Source organism: Petaurus breviceps, unplaced genomic scaffold, assembly GCF_028583685.1.
Source record: "Petaurus breviceps papuanus isolate PSGF00001 unplaced genomic scaffold, PetGlider_PUasm1.0 175, whole genome shotgun sequence".
In the NCBI taxonomy this organism is placed as follows: Eukaryota; Metazoa; Chordata; class Mammalia; order Diprotodontia; family Petauridae; genus Petaurus; species Petaurus breviceps.
The window spans coordinates 57,841,975-57,861,604 of NW_027185764.1; the positions used below are offsets into that span (position 1 = coordinate 57,841,975).

Sequence of the window (19,630 nt, forward strand, 5' to 3'; positions counted from 1 at the left end):
AGACCTTCCTGATTACAACCCAGACCTCTATGCACTTTACCACCTAACTGCTGCAAATGTTAAATCTTATGTTTGACTTCTTCATAACCTAGCCCCTTCCTATCTTTTCTGCTCTTACACTCTCCATATAGGTCAGGTCAGCTGTTTTGAAAATGTGAATTTGTTTTATGATTAATATGTTAAAGAATAATTTGAGCATAATTTGACTTTCAATTCTGCTTAGACATAATTTCATCAGCAAGAGACAGAGAATGCAGAAAACTGCACAACTACACAGTAATTTATAAGCTGCAGTCCTTCAGTCATTCACTTTCACAAGCAAAGAGATATTTCTCAAAATTAAGTGCCATATTTATCATATATCTTCTGGTACAGAAAGCACTGTGGACAAAGGAAAGTTGGTCTACACCCACACACTATACCTCCCCCTCCATCATGGGAGAGGGGACAGCCTGGCCACTGTCCTGAGTTGCAGCCCAATGTTGTCATATATAGGCTGATCAGAGCTCGACAATGTGGATAACACCAGTATTGGTTATAGTGCTTATGTATTTCTTCACCATTTAATATGTATAAAACCTTAATATCATTTTATTATGTTCCTGTCTTTTTTATGTGTTGCTAATAAGATTAATTTTTTGTATTGTGCCCTTAACCCCATTTTTTTCTCATAAGCTGTGTAGTGTTTATTATATAATTCTAAATAGTGCAGTGATTTTTAGGACACATGCATATGTCTGTTAGAACATTCACTGACACTGAACTCCCTGCTGTTCCTCACACAAGACAGTCAATCTCCCATCTTCATGTATTTTCAGTGACAGGTATCCATGCCTGGGATGTTCTCCCTCCTCATCTCTACTTTCTGACTTTTCTAAAGTTTTTTTAACTTCCTACAATTCTCAACTAAAACCCCATCTACTACAAAAAAAAAACTTTCCTTTCTTCCCCAAATATTAGTGTCTTCTCTGTGAGATTACCTCCAATTCATCCTGCATACAGCTTGCATCTATACAATTGTTTGCATTTTATAGAATATAACTTTGAGGGCAAGGACTGTTTTCACCTCTCTGATGGAGCCACGAGTGTGAGAGACACTGCGGCAGTCACAAGATGTCAGAGGGGGTACACGTGACCTCTGAGGAGCAGGAGCTTGGAGATGTGGAGGCCGACTCTGCCGGGCTGAAAGGGCTGACATGGCATTGAGCACAGGGCCGTGGGAGCCGACTTTGCCAGGTTGGGAAAGGCCGACATGGCATTGAACGTGCCTTATCAACACGGACTCCTCTTAACACATACTCCTTTGCCCTGCACTTGGAAGAGTGCACGATTGGCTCCCACATGGCATGTGACAGTAAGAAGAATGATAAGGATATTAGGGAAAAAGCAAAGTGAGGCTCCCTCTCTCTCTCTCTGTCCCATGGTTCTGTTCTGCTTTGTTCTGATGGCCACACTGTTAAGATGTAACTGAATAAAGAGCAGTCTCGCTTGGCAACCTCTGTGTCCTTGGGTGTTCTGTGGGGATGAGTTCTTCTTGGAGACAAGAAGCCGGAGACGTCCAAAGACCGGGAATAAGGTAAGACAAGGCTGGAGCTGGGAAGGAGAGCCCAGCACCTCTCCTTATGTCTCTAGATTTTATCCCAATGTCTAAAATGTAATAATCACTTACCAAATGCTATTGACTGACTGACTAACCCGTGATTTGAATTTCTTGATGAAATTAGATGATTGAAGAAAATTGCAACTGTCAAAGTTATTTTTGATGGAAGAAGAATCTCCAGCATCTGTGATTTTCCCCAAATTCTAGGAATATCAGCCTGCCATAAGAAAAACAAAACTAAACTAAAAACCTTAGAAGGTTTATGGTAGTAGTTTCTCACTCTGAAAAGAATTTAAATCGTTCAGAATGTTGGCTAATGAAAAATAGTAGACAGGTTGCATAATGGTTTTATTAGCCAGTCAAAACTCCCAATTGCATTTTTTTTAATGTTTGGCTTTTATGTTTTAACTCAGAAATGTAGTTATTAATGACAAAAACCTACATCAGAGCAACCAAAGATAATTGGTTGTGTTGTCTTTTTTTTCTGGGTTTCAGCAGTTTGTTCTTTGGCTTGAACTCTTTTTTTCCCTACTTAATAGTATTTTTTTCCCAATTACATGTAATGATAGTTATCAACAATCATTATTTTTAAGATTTTGAGTTCCAAATTTTTCTCACCCCCTCTGTCCCTTCCCCCTCCCCAAGAAAGCAATAAATCTGATATAGGGTTGTATGTGTATAATCATTTTAAACATATTTCCACATTAGTCGTGTGAAATAAGAATCAGAACAAAAGGGAAAAAACAAAAAAAAAGTGAAAATGGCATGCTTCAATCTTCATTAAGACTCCATAGTTCTTTCTCTGGATGTGGATAGCATTTTCCATCAAGAGTCTTTTGGAATTGTCTTGGATCATTTTTTTGCTAAGTATTGCTAAGAAAAACTAAGTCTATCATAGTTAATCATCACACAATGTTGCTGTTACTGTGCAATGTTCTCCTGATTCTGCTCACTTCACTCAGCATCAGTTCATTTAAGTCTTCTCAAATTTTTCTAAAATCCACCTGCCCATCATTTCTTGTAGCACAACAGAATTCCCTTACATTCATGTACCACAACTTGTTCACCAATTCCCCAATTGATGGGCAACACCTCAAAATCCAATTCTTTGCCACCACATAAAGAGCTGCTATAAACATTTTTGTACATGTGGATCTTTTCCTCATTTTTATGATCTGTTTGGGATACAGACTGGTAGTGGTATTGCAAGATCAAAGGGTATCTACAGTTTGGTTGCTCTTTGGGCATAAGAACTATACATCCTTTAATGCAGTTAGAAAGGAGCCTGAATCAAGAGAGGAGGAGTTATCAATGGACAAGAGAAATAAGAAGAGGATTGGAAAGGTCCAAAATCCAGGGGGAGAAGGTGGGAAAAGTGGAGAAGGGGGAAGAGGCATAGCATGCCTCAGAATTGTGCTATCTACACCATCAGAAGAAATTTATACTCTGGGAACAAATAGCTCATTTCCTTAATTTACTCAATAAGCTTTTATTGAATTGTTGTTGTTGTTCAGTTGTTTTGATCCTGCTTGACTCTTTGTGATCCTATTTGTGGTTTTCTTGGCAAATACTCTGGAGTGGCTTGCCATTCCTTCTCCAGTTCATTTTATAAATGAGATACTAAGGAAAATAGGGTTAAATGACTTGTCCACGGTCATACAGTTAGTAAGTGTCTAAGAACAGATTTAAACTCAGGATAAGCACTCTTCCTAACTTCAGGGCATAGCACTGTACCACCTAGATAACCTAATATTTTCAAGGTCAGTTGTTTTCCAATGAGATATTTCACATTGGCTTCTGTTTTTTTATTATTATTATTTCTTGATTTCTCATAAAGTCATTAGCTTCCCTTTGATCAATTCTAATTTTTAAGGAATTATTTTCTTCAGTAAGCTGTTGTACCTCTTTTTTTTCCATTTGATTAATTCTACTTTTTAAAGAACTTTTTTTCTTCAATGAATTTTTATATATCTTTTTCCACTTGACCAGTTCTACTTTTTAAGGTATTCTTCTCCTTATTGACTATTTACCTCTTTTACCATTTGACATAGTCTGTTTTTCAAGGTGTTATTTTCTTCAGCATTTTTTTTCATATCTCCTTTACCAAACTGTTGACTCATTTTTCATTATTTTCTTGCATCACTCTTATTTGTATTCCAGTTTTCCTCCACCTCTCTTAAATGATTTTCGAAATTCTTTTTGAGCTCTTCTATGACCTGAGATCAATTAATTTTTTTTTCTTAGAGTCTTTGGATATAGGATCTTTGATTTTGTTATCTTCTTCTGAGTGTGTGTTCCGATTTTCGTTTTCACCATAGTAACTTTTGATGGTCAGAATATTTTCTGTTGTTTGCTCATTTCCCCAGTCTATTTCTTGACTTTTAACTCTTTGATGAGGAGGGATCTGCTTCCAGGGTGGAGGGAGCACTCTCTTAAGCATTGGGGTTTTGTGCCGTTTTTGTCACAGATACTTCTCAGGACCAGCAAGTTTTCAGTTCTTTCAAGGTGGTATGATTAAAGGAGAGGTCTACTCACTATTCTCCTGGCATCTGCTCTGGTCTGATAGTGACCACAAGCATTCTTTTCTGTCCTGGAACTATAATAAATACCCCAGCTGCTTGGTGGCCCACAAACTCTGGTCTGCTAGTGCTTCTCCTTGCCCTAAGACTGCCACCTAGCACTGTGACCCGGATTCAAGTATGCAAAGTAACAGTGTAGCCTCAGCACTCGCAAAGAGACCCCTGAACAATTGTTCGACCCTCTTACTGTCTGTGGACTGAGAGCTCTGATGGCAGCTGCTGCTCCTCCTGATTCAGTGGCTCCCAAGGCCTGCTCCTGGTTTGTTGGGACTGGGGCTGGATCTGTGCTGGCACTATGCTCCATTTCCACCCAGTTGTGACAGACCTTTCCTACTGACTTTCTAAGTCATTTTTGACTAGAAAATTATTTCACCCTATCCTTTTGTGACTTCTGCTGCTCCAGGAATTGTTTTATTGAATTATTTAAAGGGATTCAAAGGGATTTGGGGGAGACCTCAAGCAAGTCACTGGCTTTTCTCTGCCATCTTTACTATGTTCCCTCTATCACTTTTCTTTTCCAAATAATTATTAAATACTATGCTTTTGGATCCACTGACAAAACAGGTTGCCCTTTTGTGGACAGAACACTTTCTCTGGAGTCAGAGGATGTTTGTTCTAACCTAACTTCTCTTTGTCACTTTGGCCAAAACACTTAGCCTCTTTGGGCCTCAGTTTCCTCATTCATAAAATAAGGGTGCTGTTGTCAATGGTCTTTGAAGGCCTTTCCACCTCTAGATTTATGAGCCTATGACCCTATACATACTTTAATTTATCAATGGCTTTAAAATGTGGTTTAGAGAAGTTAACACAATACTTCAGTTTTGGTTATTTCAGAGAAGGATAGAACACTACAAAACTTTTCTTGCTCTGAGCACCATGTTAAAAGATTCACAGTGGAAAGAGAAATGGACTTAGAGCTAGCAAAATACAGTGTTAAAATTCTATTTCTGATAATTGTTAATGGTGTGACCCTGAGCAAGTCACCTTCTTTGAAGCTCAATTTCCTCATCAGCAAAATGAGGGTACTATTTGTAATACCTACCTCAGAGGTTCATTGTTTAGACACTGCTTTAGAAATACTAAAGTCATGAATATGAGTCATTATTATCAGTTCAATATAAGTTTTCATTGCCTTTTTGGCTGACAATGATATTATTGAGTTTGCCACCCACTCAACACCTAGGTCTTTGTTCAGACAAATAGTTGTATAACCATATCTTTCATTTGAACCCATGTGGAAGATTTTACATGTATACTTATATTAAATGTCAAGTATTTCCCTTCTCCTTTACTCTGACTTTGAGATTGATTCATAAAGAGTATGCCAGGAGAGTGTAAGTTCTGACAGGTTGCACAAAACTGGCATCCCTTCAACTATAGGCCAAGTTACAAAATATATACCTATTGTCATGAAGCAAGTCCAGGTGAATTTGAGGAGGTCACCACCAAGAGACTGTTACATAATGATTTTTTAGTAAAAAGAAAATCATGAAAACTGTCCCCTAAGGCATTGAGAATATTACTAGCCTGCACTAGTAGAAAAAGTAGCTACATTTAAAAAAACATTAAAACTTCAAGTATTGAAGTGTAAGTGAATTTATTCTTTGATTCAGACCATTTTTCTGGGCTACATAGGTATTTTTGGATGTCAGTTGTTATGTATCGTGTTATTTCTTTTCCCTAACTTTATGTCATCCACAAACTACAAACAATATTAATGATTATATGGCCAACATCCCTCCCAATATTGGAACCCATTCTACAACTTACCTGACAATAATTATCTAGCTTCTCTTTCAATACTTCCAGTAATTACTTCTCATTACCTCATGAACCTGGAAATTCATTCTTGGATAATTTTAATCATGTAAATTTATTTCTTAAGAGAAAATTGTCTCCATGCAAATTCTAAATTGTCACAAAACCTAAAAGTAAGAAGGAATTTCAGAGACACTCAAGTCTAATTCATATCAGTCTGACATTAACCTTAATAAAAGCAGTTAACATTAACTTTTAATTTATTTAAGGTTAATTAACATTAACCTTAAAAAACAGTTAGCATCTATACAACACTTTAGATACTTTGCAAATATTGTCTCATTTTATTCTCACAATAACCCTGGGAAGTTGTTGCTATTTCATAGATGTGGAAACTGAAGCAGACAAAGGTTGACTTGCCTAGGGTCTTCCAGGTAGTGTCTGAGCCCATGTTAGATCTGTGATCTTGGGGCGGCTACATGTTGCAGTGAATAGAGCACCAGCCCTGGAGTCAGGAGGACCTGAGTCGAAATCCGGCCTCAAGCACTTAACACTTGCTAGCCATGTGACCTTGGGCAAGTCACTTAACTCCAACTGTTCTGCCTTCCCCCTTCCAAAAAGCAAAAAAAAAAAAAAGACCTGGAATATTGCACTCTATCTGCTGTACCACTTAGCTACCACATAGAATGTCTTCTATACTTAGTTGAGAGAATATACTACACCTTGACATTGTACAATCTATTTTCGCACAGCTCTAATCATTAGGAATTCTGGTCCTTCCTCCACCAATTAACAATTAAAATCTGCTTCTCTGCAACCTCTAAGCATTGTTCCTAATATTACCCACTGTGATCAATAAGAAAAAGTTTAATACCTTTTTCCACATCACATCTCATCCTTGAAACACTTGAAGACAAATTTAATGGCCTTCTTAAATCTTTTCCTTTCTAAACTAAACATCCTTAGTTCTATCAACTAATCTTTGAAAGACATATTTTCTTTTAATATTTTACCTTTTACTATTTTATGTAGTGCCTAGTGACCACCTCCACCACCCCCACCTCACATGGCTGGTCTCCTAAAGAATGCCTTGCTTAGATTTAAGGTACTTTGTGTGTCTTCCTCCTCTGAAATCATATCTCACAAGCCTCTACTTATGTTTGCCATTAATAGTCAGCCAGTAGACAAATTGTTTTAAGCAAAGATATTTAATAAAATGACATAGGTAAGAAAAATAACAGCAACTTATTTCCCCCACAAAACTGGGGTTCAATAACTCTCCAGAGGAAGCATAGACATACATAAAGAGCAGACATAGCAGGGTACAGATACAGGGAACATGTGTGGTTAGAGCACACATGTGAAGAAGAATACATATGGAACAGGACACAGATGTAGAAGGCTAAATGACGCTTTCAATGCTGTAGGACTTATTTTGCCTTCTAGTGATGTCATAATGGTGCCTCAATTAGACCTGCCTCCTTTTCAATGGTCTTTGAGTTTCCATCTGAGACTACAGACAGATGCTGTAACACTGGATGAGATTTCGGTGGCTGTATAATCTGCTTCTGCTCCACTAGGTAAAGTTCTACTTTTTGGGTTTAGATTTTTTTAGGTTGAGATGAAAAGGAGTTTTGTTGCTATAGCTCTTTTAGAAAGAAAAATTTAGGTGGGGAACTTGCTGGGCAAAACAATCTCCCATTGGGTTCTCTTGGCTTGTTGCTTCAAAGACTCTCATTTCCCCCAGCAGGAGATTCTCAGATCAGGGATGAACCTCTTCAGATCAAAGAATAGAACTTTCCCAGCTAGCTAATCAGTGCCCTTCAGCTCAATATTTTCTTTTGGTTAAACTTTTTGCTTACTGGGCTTGGCCTCTCTGGACAGCATCACTCCATTACAGAAAAAAAAGAAAGGTATCTGAAGGTTAGACTATAAAAGAGATAATGCTTATTCGTCCATTAACTACTAGAGAGTTTTAAGATTTTAGGGTGCCCCAATTTTCAAATCCTAAGCCTCTTCTTTTCTCTCCAGAAGAGAGTGGAAGGGGAAAAGACAATTCCAAGCACAGAACCAAGATCAAGGTTACTTCCATTTGCTCAATCTGGCCTTTTAATATGTAAATACAACCAGTCTGAGGCTTGAGAGATACTTTTTGGCATGTCCATACATCTATTTTTTTTTTCTAAGTGTCTTAACTCTCCTATCAGATTACAAATGCCTTGAGGGTGGGGAATTGCACCCCATTCATCTTTGTATCCTCTGCTGTACTCCATTCAACAGCTTTAATTAAATATGGGCTAGGCCCTGAAGAGGATAAGAAAATTAGCAAATATAGGTCCTACTCTCAGAAAGCTCGCAGTTCAGAAGAAGGAAAAGTCGACTTCTCCTAAGGGTAGTGGGAGGAGGTGTCACCTGAGAAGGGTCACAAAAATGGAAATGATTGACAGTCAGAGATGGAGAAGACGAGATCCCTGGCAGAAGGAACACGAGCAAAGGAGAGATGGAAAGCTTTTAGTGATTGATCAGAAATAATAATTACCAATACATTTATATAGAATTTTAAACTTTATGAAGTGATTAAGAAGCAGTAGCTCATTTGTTCCTCACTCAGCTGGCTCTCTGAGATCTGTACCTATCCTACCAGTGTTTCTAAAAGTTGGAAGAGTAAGCCTTAAAGGGACAGGACATATCTAAGACAAACTAACAGAAATATACAAGACCCAACGTAAAAGGCGTCCTTCTGCGGATAGTCAAAGGGCTAACAGTTCTCAGAAAGAATTTCAGGTTAATTTAAGAATCACAAACACTTATCTGTATGAAGATTTCTCCGTGTCACTACCAACATAAGAAACACAAATCAAAACCCCACTAAAATATTACTTCATACCCAGAAAAGAGGCAAATATGACAAAAGCTGAAAATAAATAATACTGTGGGTCTGTGGCCAGAAAAGTATTCTAATTTACCATTGGTGGAGCTGTAAAGTAGTTCAATCATTCTTTTTTTGTTTTTTGCTTTTGGAAGGCAATTGGGGTTAAGTAACTTGCCCAAGGTTATATGGCTAGGTTTTTTTTTTTTTTTAAGTGTGTATGGGTGTTAAGTGTCTAAGGCCAGAACTGAACTCAGGTCCTCCTGACTCTGGGGCCAGCGCTTTAGTCACGGCTCCACCTAGTCACCCCCTAGTTCAATCATTCTTGAAAGCTATTTTGAATTATACTGAAAAAGGTACCAAAATGTTCATATCTTTGCATCCAGAGATTTCACTGTTAGACATACATCTCCAAAGAGGTGTAAATATATGTAAATATGTCAGATGCATAAATGAGGTCCCAATATACACCAAAATATTAATAACACCTCTTTTGTATTAGCAAATGTCTTAAAACACAGGAGATGTCCTCTGATTGGGGAAAGATTAAATGATTTATGGTTCATTAATTTAATGGAACACAGTTATTGCACCTTAAGCAATAATGAATTTGAAGAATTAAGAGAACTATGCAAAGACTTAAAAACTTATGCAGAGTGAAAAAATCCCAACACAGAAAACCAAATGTATAACTAGAAAAAAAGGTAAGCAGAATAAAATTCATAATAATAATATATAATAAAATAATATATAACAAAATAATTAAAGAGTAAAAGAATAGGTAATGCAATTAATTATAAAAGAAAAAAGGGCTCTGGAGAAGAATTAAGAAACTGTATCTCTCTTTTCATTTCAGAGGTGGTAGACTATAGGTTTGTAGGATTGTATGTTATCTGACACAATTGGTACTCTGATTTGCTTCCCCCTCTACCCCTTTCCTTTTCTTTTCCTTTTTAAAAAAAATCTTTCTAACAGTCTTTATAGCAAGGCTTGAACTGTCTACTTTGTGTGCCACTTAAGTCTTTAGGAGGTATATTTCTCCCCAACTCTGAAAGACAGAAAGTTATTATTGGATCAGAAATGGAGGGAAAAGTTTTCTGCTATAGAAGCAATTAAAAAAAACTGTTTTAGAAAACTATGGAAAGAAGTGATTGGAAGGAGAGAATATACTGATAGGAAGGAGGTGTCAGTGTTTGCCCCCAGTCATATTAACAGGAATGGTGCTGACTACAGGGATCAGTTTTGTAATAGCAGCTGAGCAATTTCCTTTCTTGGATTCATGCCTCTAAGGAAACTTGAGAGGTGAAAGCTAAAGGGACAAAGTGGCAAGTAATAAAACTCTTCTTGTTTTTTAGTTAGGGCCACTAATCCAGCCAGAAGGAATGCTAAGAAGAAAAAAAGAAATAATACATTGTGGGGAATGTGGAGGAACCAGTGGTCGACCTCATCCTGTGCATTTCCTTCTGCCTCTGATTATGGTATCAGGGATTCAGACAGTTCTGGAAACCACATAGAAGATTGTAACCTTCCCTAGTGCAGGGCTGGAATAACCAATCCCAGTCCCTTATTAGAGAGTTTTCTCTAAGTAGTCATTCATATTCATAACAGCACTCCCAAGGTCAGAATTATTGTAAATTTAGGTTTTTGAGTCTGCCTCCAACAAACTCCAAGCCTAACCTAGTGACACCTAGTGTTACAACCTTTTTCACAAGAAAGTGATGGCTTCTGGTACTGGGGAGGTCTCATAAACTCAGAAATCAAGATAAAGGGGGGGGAAATGATAGCAATAGATTAAAAGGGAAATTACTTGGCTCATTGGTTCAGTCAGCCAAAAGATTTTGGTATCCTATACCATATCTAGTATCATTCATTTATTAGCTACCCCTCTCATCTCTGTATCATGTACATTTTGATGAAAATTTAATTTATGTGTTTATGAAAGTTTTTGATCAAACTGTTGGACAGAAAAAAAAACAAGCATAATTAATTTACTTGATCCTACTTTTAGGTTGTCATTGATTCATTATTCAACATTTTTTGACTGAAATCATTCAACTGATTGTAAGCTCTCCAAACTCTAAAATTGTTGAGCCCACATTTCTTCATTTTGTCTACAATGATATCCTGAGGGACCTCGGAAAATGTGGTTCTAAAATCCAACCATGCTTTGTAACATAATATTAATGATTTATAAATCCAATACTGACATAAATAAATGTAGAAGGAGGTTAGTTTACGTTATAGGTTGTGGCCTTGTCATCAATCAGAATGGTGGGAAACTATTCCTACAACAAGGCAAAACTATATAATTGAAGTCTATGTTCTACTTTTTTAGTCTCCCACAACTATGGGACAGTGGAACAGGAAGTTCATTTGTTCACTATAAACCTCTCGATTTTTTTTTTTTTTGAGGCAATTGGGGTTAAGTCACTTGCCCAGAGTAACTACATTTAGTAAGTGTTTGAAGTCAAATTGGAACTCAGGGCCTCCTGGCTCCAGGGTCGGTGCTCTATCCACTGCACCACCTACTTGTCCCTTCAATTCATTTTTAAAATTAATTTTTTAACTAAAAATATGAAATCTACTCCCCAACAGAGATATCACTTCTAAGCAAAATTGCAGGTTGAGAAGGAAGGAGGGAAGGAGACAGGCAGGAGGGAGGGAGGGAGGCAGACAGGGAAGGGGCAAGGGTAGCTCTGTTCAAGGTACGCGGCTACAGCCGGTGGCACGGGCTCGGGCTCCAGCTTGCCCACAGCCCGCAAGCCCTGGAATGTTGAGGCCAGCGCCTCGCTGTTGCCCAGCTGCTGCTGTCCGGGCTGGGGTTTCGTAGACCTTCCTGGGGTGAAAAGCCCCCTCCAAAGGGCCTGACTCCGATCACGGCTGCTGGGACCCCAGCTGAAGGCACAGGCCTCAGGGAGGGGCAGCCAGAACCCGAGCAGCAGTGCCCAGGCTCCAGGACCGAGGGGTTCTGTACAAGTGGACCAATTATCTCCCAGGTTGGCAAACTCACTGGTTTGCTTTAAATTGTGGGATATCATCTTATTATGATTCACAGGATGGTGTGTGCAAAGGGAGCAAAGGAAGCATAAAGACGGCAGTTTATGAAATTATAGTTCACCCGGCAGACAATACAAGAATGGAGTTAATCATTCCAAGGGAGCAGCATTTGTACACGAAGACTGTGAATCTAGCTGAGAGGCAGAGGTTGGCTGGTCGCTCTGGGCAGTGCAGAAGCTTGTTTGACTGACACTAGGGCAAAAAAAGGAAAAAGAAGTAAGTGAAACCGATGAATCTCTGAAAAACCGATCATCTGAACTTTGCCTCTGCTGTAACCTCTTAATCCAGCGGGTTCATACCATACAAGAACTGGTCCATCATGAAGACATTCATTCAGCCCCTGCTGTAGACAATATGAAACAAGCTTCATCTCTGCTTAGTGCCACATGTAACATATTCATCACCACACTCAAAGAATGTGTGAAGGTAGCAAATGCCAAGTTTAAATCAGAGATGTTTCAATTGCCTCATCCAGACCCTTTAGTTTCTCTGTCACCTTCATCTCTTCAAATGATGAAAGATTCCATTAACCACCCTGGTTCTTACAATTCAAAGAGGAGTAGTCACACTAAAAGAACCAGGGCCTTCGCTTCACCAAATCTCCCAACAGTGCAGAAGAACACATTCAGAAACACGGTATAATGATATTCTCCCTGAAGACCCAGATAGACCTGTTCTCTGTTCAAAAAATATTCTCAGTGGAGATTTTGTATCAGCAACCATTCCTGAAGAAAACAGAACTGTGTTCAAAAAAGCTCTGAATTGGAAGATGTTCTTCAATCCTTCTCTTACTGAGGAAACTGAAATGTCCGACTTTCTCTTAAGTATTGCTATGAAAAAACTGCTGTAATTATATTATTGTTATAGGGAGTTGTTTATTTTTTTTTTCCTTAGTAGAATTTCTCTGCACTTTATCGAATGTTAAAAATAAAAAGACAAAAACCTTCGAAGTATATTTTATCTTTATATAGTTTATTTGCAAGAACATTTTCCTAATAACTTTGTAATATGAATATGGATTTCTTTCTTTGAAGGAAAGGTGGTTTAATATTTACCAGGGGTGGGGGACCTGCAGCCTCAAGGCCACAAGTGGCCTTCTACGTCCTTTGGTGCAGCCTTTTGTCTGAGTCCAAGTTTTAAAAAACAAATCCTTTTATTAAGGGAATTAGTTCTGTGAAGATTGGATTCTGTTAGGGGGCCCCACTTGAGAACCTAGGAGGCCACATGTGGCCTTGAGGCTGCAGTGTTCCCACCCCTGATTAGGCAATTATGAGGATAAATGTAGACTTAAAAAAAATGTAAAGGATTGATGGCATCATCAGATTGTATTGTTGCTTTATAAACATGGAGCTTTTTGCACAGGTTTCATTCTAATAGAGGTGTGCAATATATGATTGTGTCATGGACCAAATGGTCACTTATCCCTATTAAAAATGTGTTACCACACAGGTGGACAGTGATCACATTGTCTTCCTTGAAGAAAAAAAAGGAACAACTAATAATATCTTAACTATCTTTAACTCAAGTGACATGACACATCAAGTATTTTTTTTTTTTTAATAAGACCAGAGTGTGTTTTCCTTCAGATGCGGGAATGTCACTACTGAATTGCTAATACCAAACTGTTGATCTGAAGTATTTAATTTTCATTTATTTATTACTTTCTGCTTCATCAAAAAGAGAGGATAGCCTTCTCATTTATGACCAACCAAATTTAAGATGTGCATTTATTATTTGCATTGTACCAGAAAAAAAGAAGTTATTGTTGCAGTGAATTTGCTCATTTTAAAACAGGAAAATAAAATTTTTTTTCTGAGGAAAAAAATTGCAGGTTGAGCCATTGAGGGGATAATTCAGAGTACTCTTTGGGTCAACATTTTTAAAACTGTAATTCATGAACTCCCACTTATGGGTTTTACCTTCAATAGTAACTTAGTTGCTACTAATAGCTTAAAATAACAGGATAGACTAAAATGGCATAGCAAGAATAAGGGTATAAAAAAATCACCCTATAAACATGAAGTTTACTATCTCTCATATACTACAACATCAGTGGAAAAAGTGGAGACAGGGAGAGCATATGGTAGTTGAAATAAACATACACACATGATCATTGTTCAATGGTTATGCCTTTGAAGGGCCCTGAAGTGCCTTCTCTCCTAGGGGTGTTATTTTCATCTTCTGGACTCAATGTCTCATTTAGACAAGTCTTGCTCTTTCCTTCTGTCAACAGCTTAAGCCCTGAATTCCAGGACTGCCTGGACTAGAACTCTTCACAACAGAGGTCTGCTCTCTGGGCCAGCCTTCTGCTGAATGCAGCACCTGCTGTCGGAGAGTTGTTGTACTTCAAGGAAAAATTGTTGATGGGGCATTTAGAGGAGAATAATTTCCTCTCCCCACCTTGATGCACTCTGCTGGAAATGAAAGAGAGCACTCGAGATCTCAGGTCTTACTCCATAACTGACTGTTTTCTCCTCTGACAGCAGCTGGGGAGGAACTTCCTCATTATCTCCTGAAGGAGTAACTCTACTTAAATGCTTCTATTTCCTTTACAAGCCATTTAAGAGGCCACTCAAAGTTAAACATCCTTTATAATCTATGAATAGTTCTCTTGGGGTGTGCCCTTTACTAGGTGAAAAACATCCACTAGAAATCTAAAAATGGTCCACCCTTTACAAGATGAGACTTCTTTAATACCTCATTGCTTCTGTTACCAGATCTTAACTCTAACGATTTTATCAAGGAAACTGAGGGGAACTTAATTAGAGATTTCCAAATGAATCTCTCCCTCTATCCTTGCCCTGCATCCATCCCTACTACTTTACAGGGGTGGGGACTTGTGGTTTCCCTCTAAGTCCTCAAGTGTGGTCCTTTGACACAAAGAGCCACACTTGAGGACCTAGAGGACCAGGGGTGGCCTTGAGGCTACAGGTTTCCCACCCCAGACCAAGCAGGTTGCATTTGGTAATCTGTAATCTCCATTACGGTATTAATAACATATAAATTTAAAGTGTATATCAAACCTCTGTTATCAACAAAATATTTCAAGTTGTTGTGTGTGTATTACAAATAGGTGGCCTTATAAACACATACTATGGAAAAGTAAGATTTAAAACTATCTATAGATGGTCATGATTATGAGTGAAAAGGTCTGTCTTTCCTGAACATGAGTCCCCCTGAAAAGAGAGTATTGTACTTGAATATTCTCCACTACAGTAGTGGAAATTCACATGATCTATTTGCTTTCACCTCACTTTGAAACATATTCCAGCAAATAAGTGCCTTCAGGGTTGATGATAAATAATCAAGTCAGAGAAGAAATTATTTTCATTCCAAATTTCCCAAGACTTGTTTTCATCGCTGCCACTATTATAAGGTAAAAAACCAGAAAAGGTGAAAATTTAATGACATAATTATGGAGCATTTAACTATTCTAGAATGAAAAAATTCTAGAATGTCGAAGTCTTACAATACAAACTGATCTTAATCTCCACCTAAGAAAAATATGAAAAGTATAGTACTGAGCATGGCAAAATTAATGGTAAAAATAATGAGACATAGGTTTTGGGAACTAAGTGAGACCTTAGAGATTGCCTAGTCTAACCCCTTCATTTTATAATAATAATAATAGCTAGTATTACTGTAGCACTTCAAAATATACAATGTTCTTTGTATACGTTATCTCATTTTATCATACAACAGCTCTAGGAAGTAGGTGCTATTATCATCCCTATTTTACAGATGAGAAAACTGAGGCAGACAATGGTTAAATGACTCACCCAGGGTCATAACTAGTAAGGGTCTGAGTCAGGAATGAATTTCGATCTAGTTGACTCCAAGAAGAGCATTCTGCTGCCTGCACATGAGAAAACCGAGGTCTGTAGAGGTGAGGTGCCTTTCTCAAGAGTCAAAATTTGTCCCATGTCCACTAACTTGTAAATCCAATATTCTTTCCATGCTATCACACTTGTTTCTATGATACTACTACAGATAAGATATCCAATAATCTTCCATTGACTCATAAACTCTTTCCAAAGAAAATTTGTGGGCACAGGAGAGATAAAAATAATGAATTATCAATGTCTAAGGCAATAGAGACATTGACTTGGAGACAGTAAGATTTCAGTTCAAGTCTTGCCTCTGACGCAGATGGGTTGGAATGATCCTCAGCAAGTCACTTAATTGCTCAAATGCCTCCAGTCAACTCTCTAAACCATGAAATTGTTGTAAATATGCAAAGAGAGTTACCTCACAGGGAATTACCTTCATCTTTGGTCTCTAAAGGGGGCAGTTTCCGATATCCCAGGGGGTATGCCAATTAAATAGTGGAAAGTTGATTTACTTTTCTTCTTCTGCAAAATAACCAATCATGGGCTTATATACAGCATCATCTCCTTTACTTTTTTTTATCACTCCGTATCCTCTCCTTAATATTCTGCTATTCTACATTACCCACTCCTCTCTTTTTTTTTCAACCACTGACCTCTCTTTACTAAATATTGCTCCCTCAGGCTGTTAGACCCTAGGCAAGACACAATGGCAGCATCACAAGTCGAATTCTCTTGTATATATGTAAACATAGATCTCTCCCCCAGATTTTGTGACTATGCCAGGTGTTCAGCAACAGATAAACTGTACCCCAGGGCTTTGACTAATGACTAACAATACATTCCTCTTCATTTTGTGTGGTACAGAGTTAATTGCACAGAATAAACAAATTTGACCCCATGTCAACTAATTCCAACCCCAGTGCTCTTTGGCATGGATCAGAAATTAATTCACACTATTCACTAGAAGGTCAAATACTGAAGCTGAAGCTTAAATATTTTGGCTACATAATGAGAAGAAAGGACTCATTGGAAAAGACTCTGATGTTGGTAATGATTGAAGGCAAAAGGAGAAGGGGATGGCAGAGGATGAAATGAATAGTGTCTTGGCAATAATGAATGTGAACTTGGACAAACTTCAAGAGACAGTGAAGGACAGAAGGGCCTGGCATGCAATGGTCCATGGGGTCATGAAGAGTTGAACACAATGAGTGAACAATAACAACAAAAGTTGTGTCATATATCTCATTAGAAAAACTTGTCCCTCAGACCGACCCCTATTTTGGATCCTTTTCCTTTCAATACAGTGCCATCTCTGAGGTGCTCAGGTGCATCCCTTGTTCTTATTCCCAACTCAGCATCCACCTCATCCCAACACCCCACATATGTATTCAAGTCAGATCTTGTTATTTTTTTCTCTACTGCATTTCCAACAACCAACTTTTCTCCATTCACATGAATGGTTTAACTCAGTGTTCAGCATACAATGCAGGATTTAATAAATGTGAGCTGACTGACTGACCACCTTAGTCCAGGACATCATAGCCTAGACTATATTTTTGGAGGGGGGAAGGCAAGACAATTGGGGTTAAGTGACTTGCCTAAGGTCACATGGCTAGTGAGTGTGTCAAATGTCTGAGACCAGATTTGAATTCAGGTCTTCCTGATTCCAGGGCCAGTGTTCTATTCACTGGGATAACCTAAACTATTATATAAGTCTATTATAATACACTTCTATTTTTTTCTTTACTTCAAGCCTCTCCCTAGTCCTATACATCCTCAATAGGGCTGCCAAATTCATGTTCCTAAAGCTCAGGAAAGCTCATATCAACACCCTCTTCAGTAAACTCCACTGGTTCACCATTGTCATTAGAATTGGACATTATTCCATCTTTATTTTATCTTCTTTCACCTTAGTTCCCTTTTGTGTGTTATCTTTCCACCAAATAGAATGTAATTTCCTTTTAAGGTGGGAATTATCTTTTTGTTTGTTTGTTTGTGTCTATATCACCAGAGATTAAAAATACCTGATACATAGTAAATGTCCTATTCATCTGTCTCTATCAGAATCTATTTTTGTGTATTTCTTGTAGTGTATTAACTATTTGTGTGGTAGTACATTCACATAATTTACAACTGATAAAATATATGCATTTTATGGTGCATACTCAATTAACTAATTAGTTAATAAATTAATTGGGGTATAATCAAAAAAGTTTAAGGAAAGCGTTTGGCAGTGAAATCAGGTCAGATTAAAAAAGAAAAATCTAAGAACCCTCCTTTTTCTAGTCTATCAGCTATCAAATAATTTTCTATTATACTCTATTGTAATACATATGACATTTATTTTGCTCCTGATCCCAAATGTCATGCTATTCTTCTGGTTGACACTATGGAAAAATTCATAATGAGAAAGTTTCTTAAAAGGATAGTGGAAGAAGAATATTACAGAAACTCAGCATTGGAAGGGACTCAAAATCCATCTAGTTCAACACATGCCTGAATAAGAATGACCTTTGTACCATCTCCTGACTTGTGGTTATCCAGCCTCCATTTGAAGATGTCCATCAAGGGAGAATCATCTACCAACAAAGGGACCTATCTCACTTTGAGGTAGCTTTTATTGGAAGTCTTCCAATACATAAGTTAAATTCTACCTATTGAATATTACTCTATTGTTACTAGTTCTGCAACCCAGTGGGCCAAGTAGGACAAGTCTTATTTGATTTCCATATAACTGACTTCAAATATTCAGAGACAGCTATTTTGCCCTGCTTACATTTTCTCTTCTCCAATATAAATTTTTCTATTTTCTTTAACTGGTCTTCATGTAGGGCTTTTCGTTTGTTTGTTTGTTAGTTTTGTTCCTTCGGCTTCTTTACTCACCACCTTGGTTGCCTTCAGTAGATGCACTAGAACTTGTCAAGTGTCCTTGTTAAAATATGGTGCTCAGAACTGGATAGAGTGGGAGGATCAGGAAAGGGCTCAGTGTCTAGCAGTTGGCACAGATATGAACTTGAAAAGAAACCGGGGGTGGGGCGGCCAGGTGGCTCAGTGAGTAAGAGCACCGGCCCCAGTGTCGGGATGACCTGGGGATCAAATCCGGGCTCCGAAACTTAGCACCACACACAGAAATAACTGGCCGTGTAACCTTGAGCAAGTTCCTTAACCCCAATTGATTTAAAAAAAAGAAAAGAAAAGAAACCGGGGGCAGGAGGGGTCAGGTTCGGAGATAGCCAGTGAAGGCACAGAGAAAGGAGATTGGATGTCATTTGTGAAGAATGGCACAAAGGCCAGTTTTGCTAAATCAATGAGTCTTTGAAAGTGAATAATGTATACTAGTTCTAAAAGGGCAGATTAGAGTCAAGTTATGAAGGACTTTAAATTCCAGACTGGAATTTTTATCTGATCCTAGAGGAAATCGACAGTGGATGGAATTTATTAAGTTTGAAGTGATGTGGTTAAACTGTATTTTATGAATATCACTTTGGCAGTTGTATAGAGCAGTAGTTCTCAAAGTTTTTAGTCCCAGATTATTTATATTCTGCTAAAATTTGGGGGAATATGAAGAACTATGTTTATAGTGGTTATATCTAGCATATTTAATATACAAGAAATTAAAACTGATAACATTTAAAAATATTTTTGATTAATTTTAAGATAGTAATAATAAACCTATCACATATTGACAAAATAATACTTTATGAAAAATAATTATATTTTCCAAAACAAAACAAAAAAGTGAGGATAGTGGCATCTCTATGTTGCGAATCTCTTTAATGTCTGTCTTAATGGAAGAAAGTCAAATCCTAATATCTTCTTATGCATTCTAGTCTGTTGTAATAGGTTGTTGGTTGAAATATAGGGGAAAAATCTGACTTCACATAGAAGAGTAGTTGAAAAAGAGAGGACGATTTTAAAAGTCTGCAGATAATTGTGG

General features: G+C 37.8%; 1 pseudogene; it reads left to right on the forward strand.

The window, feature by feature from the left end:
* The first annotated feature begins 1,523 nt into the window (after positions 1–1,523).
* Positions 1,524–12,658, forward strand: LOC138159214 (pleckstrin homology domain-containing family A member 3 pseudogene; annotated as a pseudogene).
* The last annotated feature ends 6,972 nt before the right edge of the window (positions 12,659–19,630 follow it).